We start from the raw sequence: 6000 nt of genomic DNA, 5'->3' as shown, positions 1-6000 counted from the left end.
AACAATTATGCATACAAATATGCGCCTTCAATATCTGCATTAGTTTGTGTTACTGTGTGTTAAATGTTATAAATAATTCCTGAACTGTAAAAGTGAATATCTTGGCAACACATTATCCAATTGCAACAACCTAGGTGTCTATGGATACATCTAGAACTGTATCGGGCTGCAATAGCAGATTTACTGCAATTATTCACATATTTAAATGAGAGGCTGAAAAGTGTATTTTGTACAGTTAAAAACAGCTTTTCTTACTAAATCAATACATAAACATTAAAAGTCATGACATTATTGTGACTTTAGATGTATAGGAAATCATTTAATGCACAATTTAATTTGTTTCTTAATATTTATACTTGCAAATCCAAAAAGGAGAAAACCGCAGAAATTGTTGTTTATAAATAAACTATGGTAGATAAAAAGAGTACTGGTGACAGAACAATATTTCTCAGAAAATTTCCATGCGATTTGATGTATCATTTGTGTAAAAAGTTTACATTAAGAATTTCAGCAATTTTCGTGTTCAGTAGTTTAACTGACTTCAGTAGTGCTGGGCCAAGATTTCCTGGGTCAACAGCAGCAATTTGGAGGGGAGTCTAGGTTCGGACGCCGTTGGAGGCGGCTGGCTGTGTTAAAAGAAAGCTCAAAAATGCATGCTGCGCTGCGTCGCGCGGATTTTTGTAACTTTACAGGTTCAAATGGGCCGCGCAAATTACGACACGACGCGACGCGACTGGTACGCAACACGCGCCTGCACTAGGTCGCGCGACGTTGTGGTTGTGGCAGTTTCTCGCGCCGCGCGTGCCTCGTGGGAAACTTGAAGCGGGGAGCGGAAAAGTAGCCCGGCCATATGCTCACATCGGAACGGCGTATATGAGCAGTGGTAGTATTACCTATACGATAAATTTTGCCTTATTGTGTACTAAATTTTATTGCCTTTGGGTAGTGTTTTGTTTTTCATCATTTAAACACTCCAGCTTTCTTCATTTGTACATTATACTTTTCTGTTTTTTTATATCTGTATAGTTTTGTTTTGTTTTTCTTCTGTCAAGAAAAATGCATACTTTAGTAACTGATGAGCCATTGGCCGCTGGAATTGTAACATATGCCTCCGAGATGTTTTTAGATCGCAAGAAGGGACAGAGGGTAGTGAATAAAGAAGCAAGGAATATTATAAAATCATGTGATTAAGAAGCAAGGCAGGAAAGTAAAACAAGGTTATCTTCTCGCTGCCTAGTATGCTGGCACGTCTGTATGATCTGTTACAAAAATTTAGAAAGGGGTAATCTCCACAGGTTTGATCCCTTTGTGCTCCTGGTAAAAAGCATCCAAGATCTGAAGTATAGAAGTCTCACTGTGATTACTTGGATATGCATGTAATAATGTAATACGACTCACTGTACTACATGCATGTGAACATCACATTTCCACTGCAAGCTAGAAACAGTCGAAAAGCAGTCACAAATAACAATGTTTTAATTGGTTCGCCGTGATGAGAAAAAGCATTTCAATTGTCGCATGCTCATTATCAGCATTAATAAACTAATTATACAATAGGCTACACAAATGAAGAAAATGGTCGGAATTATTACGAAAGTAGGAATATCCTAAAAGAGTGTTATGATCAGATATATTTAATTTGTTGAAATGTACTGCTGACAAAGGCAGCCGGCCAGGGTGGCCGATCGGTTCTAGGCGCTACAGTCTGGAACCGCGCAACCGCTACGGTCGCAGGTTCGAATCCTGCCTCGCGCATGGATGTGTGTGATGTCCTTAGGTTAGTTAGGTTTAAGTAGTTCCAAGTTCTAGGAGACTGATGACATCAGAAGTTAAGTCCCATAGTGCTCAGAGCCATTTTTTTTTTTTTGACAAAGGCAGATCTACTTTCATAACAATGTTTTTCGAACTCCAACTCAAAGACACATGGCTAGCTTGTGTACTCCTGTCGCGGCATTATCCTCCGCTGCTGACAATACACTGACCATTGTGTTGTGCGACAGATCAGTTGTTTATTTTTCTCGATGACAACTATTTTATTCGCGATCACACACTCAGTTTGGCAAGCCATAGGTTAGTAACCAGTATCTGGCATGTGCCTATCATTCTGCCTGAAGGAACGCTCGTCATTATTTTAATACTGCTCAGATCAAGAGAAGGAATAAAATCCTTTGGTAAGTTTCCAATCCAGTCACTCTGCGTTAAAAATACGATGGCTTATGGGGATACCACCAAAATTCCAACAGAATTGGCAATCTATTTTTTGTGTGAGTTGTTAACCTTTTCTCATTCGAAGAAGCATCACTGTTTGTGAGTAACGGCCACATTCCTCTTGGTGACTAGTTTAATTGTACTTCTTTTGTCACAGTGTAACTTGCCAAACTCATCTCACAGCAGGTGTTGATACAGAATTCTGAAACGGAGTGCCTCATTAAGCAAGTAATTGGCAATCACAGAGCTCAATAGATTACAAAAAACCTCATAGTGTCGGTTTGCAGTAACATGAAAGAAGAAATTTGATGTTTATTTTCATCCTAGGAAGCTCTTGTTTCTCTAGCTGTCAATAACTCTTAAAAAATTACAGTCACTGGAGTGAAATAAATAAAAAGGTAAGTATAAGTACTGATATATCGCCATAGATGAGAAAGTTCCGTGTTTTTAAGAATTGGCAAAACACTCTCCTCCTTGTGTGCTATCATTCGCCAAATTTTCGTTTCAATGTCTCAAGCAGTTTAGGAGATATGAGAGATGTTGCGAGTATTTCATTCTCAAGGTCGTGAGATCGGAAGTGAGCACGCTACATGGGATCCATTTTCTTGAGATCGGAGGCAGATAGAGACCTCCTCCCAAGTCTAAACAAAAATTCAACATGTTAGCTAAATTTCATACGCAACAACATATGGTGTAATACGCACCAAACGCAAAATCATAGCGACCCCTAATTTTCGTTGCAAACTTTTTGAGTTTTGCGTAGTATCTTACTAAAATGTGTACATCACAATAAGAATGGCCATTAACGAGATGATGAGCACTTCGCTACGAAGCTGACATATAACGCTACAAGTAAGGCAAAAGTCAAATATTTCCAGTGAATAGTTTCTGTAAAATCGTTTGAGAAAGATAACAGGTTGCGCGCGCTTCGGTTCTGTCAGCGCAGAGCGTCGCCAGACGGCGCGTGCGAAGTATGGTGCATGTGTCACAATATGCGCTGGACTCGTGCGGCACATGTGTGTCGCGCTGTAGTATCGTGTCAAGTCACACGTGCTATATGCGTCTCAATTTGCGCCTAGCCTTATCTGATGAGCTGTGAAATAGCCGCTAGTTTGCATATGTGAATTATTCAGAGTTCCTACTTTTGGAAATAGATATTTTTCAACAACTGATGAACTTGTTACTATTTGGGCTGCGTGTGATACAAGCTGCGCTTTTAAGGTTTCTGTGCGTACCCACTGTCAAATTTATAGTTTGATATACTGTGAAACTTCAGTGGTTTTCTAAAGATAACTTACACAATTAAACATGGTTTTTTCAACCGCCTCCATGATCTTAAAAAACTTGGTCATGCTCTGAAACTAGTTTATTGTGAACCGTGAGTTTCAATTTTTCTATGTTATCATTGGAAATAAACTTGAATTTGTGAAACTTTACAAAATACGTGAATGCGTATATGACTTTTGCACAGCAAATCTCGCCTGCATTTATTTTAGATAATTTTGTGGAACATTGGGCACATTGTGATGAATGTGAGTTGGCACCCCATAGACGAAACGTAGCCAAACTTTTTAAGTCCACCCACATTTACAGGACCCACTGAAGTGTTTGTGCTTTGTAATGTGTAGGTATATCTTTTCATGCAGTAGCACATGGGGGCTCCGAGCTGACATATAACTCGTGAACAGTTAAAAACTTTGATTTTCAGTGAGTTGAGAGAGAGATTATTTTATATCATCATCCACACCACTTGCACATTTCTATATAGCCCGTATGGTCACAGTACCCATCTAAGGTCTTCAATTGTCTTAGTTATTTTCTGAATCCAAGGTGACACTGATTTATGGCGAGGTGCTCCCGAGGAAAGTATGCCAATCACATTTCTTGCTTGAAGGCCTGTTGTGGTAGATGTCTGGTCAGGTAACAATGTAGGAGGGACATGACAATCAGGAAATGGTGTGATCACTCTCACAGATGTCTTGTGTCCCCTGCATTGAATTAAATGAAAGAGGCTGGGGCTACAGATCAAGATACTGATAGCTGAAAATCTTGCATGTACTACATTAAAATGGACTGGAGTGCTGCTATTCAATAAATTTAGTCCAAGATCAGAGATAATGTGTTCCATTAGATGTGGGTCAAATGTCCTTACCTTACCTCCACTTTCATCACATGCAATCAGTCACAGCCTCTGATGCTAAAAAAAAAAAACAAAACAAACAGACCCTACACTAGACTTGCAGTTATCTGACATTTGACAGCTTGACACGCTTGGTAGTCTGACGCAGTGTCGGAGGTCAGCACTGCGCTTGCTCCAGACACAGACAGGCACACACTTGTTGCGATAGGCGCCTCCTCCCGTCTGCACTATGCCTCACACCAGTATAAATGAAGCGTGTGCATATAACAATTAATGTACGAGTACAAAATAAATACCCTGTCTTTGGAAGCTGTAACACCTGTCAAGTATCTGGGTGTGACTATTCGAAATGATCTCAAATGGAACGATCAGATTACACAAGTAACGAACAGGCAAGGTGAACTCTAGATTGCGGTTTGTTGGTGGAATCCTGAAGTGATGTAGTCCTTCAACAAAGGAAATTACTTACAATTCATTAGTTCATACAGTCTTAGATTATTGTTAGACTGTAGGAGACCCTAACCAGTTGGGTCTGATTCAAGAGATTGAGAAGGTCCAAAGAAGAGCGGCAAGATCCATGACTGGTACATTTAGCCATTGCAAGAGTATTACAAATCTCATAGAAAGTTTGAAGTGGGACACACTTGCAGATAGATGACATGCTAAACGGAAGTGGCACCTCACTAAATTCCGAAATCCGATCTTCACCGAGGAAGTAGAGCAGGCTGTTCCAACCAAGCTCCAGGGAGCCGGAGCACTCCCTGCAGCAGCTTGGAGGGTACGTGGAGGGGGAAGGCGAACTCACTGCCCCCTGGCCGCATGCAGCCGCAACTGATGCAATAATCCATGTTCAATGCCAGCTATGACTAGCCATGGGAGCCCTGTACCTCTATTGGAGGATACCTTTCTATTCATTGAGAGGGATGGTCGTCCGCAGTGTCTTGTACATCATAAAGTATTTAATTCTGCAAAGAGGTGCAATATATGATGACATTATACACGTCTTCATGCAGCGCACTACGATCAGGTAGAAGGCGTTGCACACAGAGAACTGGTAGCCAGGCTTAAGAACGACATACCACGAGACGTAAGTTTAAAAACGATTTCGTAATACAGAGGGTATCAAAACATGCAACATAGTTTGTGTTCTGTAATGTGTTTATAATTTTCAGGTGAATGAGAGCAGAGAAAACAATACTAAATCTGCAATTCAAGCAAGCTACAGGGTCGCTCACATCACTGCTATGAGTGGCAAGCCGTTTTCGGTGGGACCACTTGTAAAATCGTGCAAGGTAGCAGTTGCAGAATGTTTGTTTCCAAGGGAGGTGCAGGCAATTGAAGGGATTTGCCTGTTGAAGCATACAATGTCTCGTCAAATCCTGGACATGGCAGCGGATTTAGAGACACAGCTCAGGAGAAAGGCTGAGAGCTTTGTTGCATTTTCGCTAGTGCTTGACGAAAGCACCGACATACCGGATTGCGCTCAGCTTGCAGTCTTTGTGCGTGGTGTCGACATGGAGCTGCAAGTAACTGAAGAACTCTCGGATGGAGTACCACTCAATTACACCACAACAGAATGTGACATTTTTGAAGCTGTTTGTGAATCAGTGGACACTATGAATTTACCGTGGGATAAGCTCCATTCTGCAGCG

At 41.0% G+C, this 6000-nt stretch overlaps 1 long non-coding RNA gene across 1 annotated transcript in view; it reads left to right on the top strand.

Annotated features, from left to right (window-relative positions):
- Positions 1-605: 605 nt before the first annotated feature.
- Positions 606-6000, top strand: part of LOC126480670 (uncharacterized) — a 39013-nt gene continuing 33618 nt past the window's right edge. Inside the window, exon 1 of the long non-coding RNA XR_007587449.1 lies at positions 606-883. This is a non-coding gene — a long non-coding RNA (uncharacterized LOC126480670). The remainder of the gene's footprint in view (positions 884-6000) is intronic.

The sequence above is a fragment of the Schistocerca serialis genome, chromosome 5 (genome assembly GCF_023864345.2).
Source record: "Schistocerca serialis cubense isolate TAMUIC-IGC-003099 chromosome 5, iqSchSeri2.2, whole genome shotgun sequence".
NCBI lineage: Eukaryota > Metazoa > Arthropoda > Insecta > Orthoptera > Acrididae > Schistocerca > Schistocerca serialis.
The sequence above is the reverse complement of the archived record's forward strand: the minus strand, read 5'-3'. Positions and strand labels throughout refer to the sequence as shown.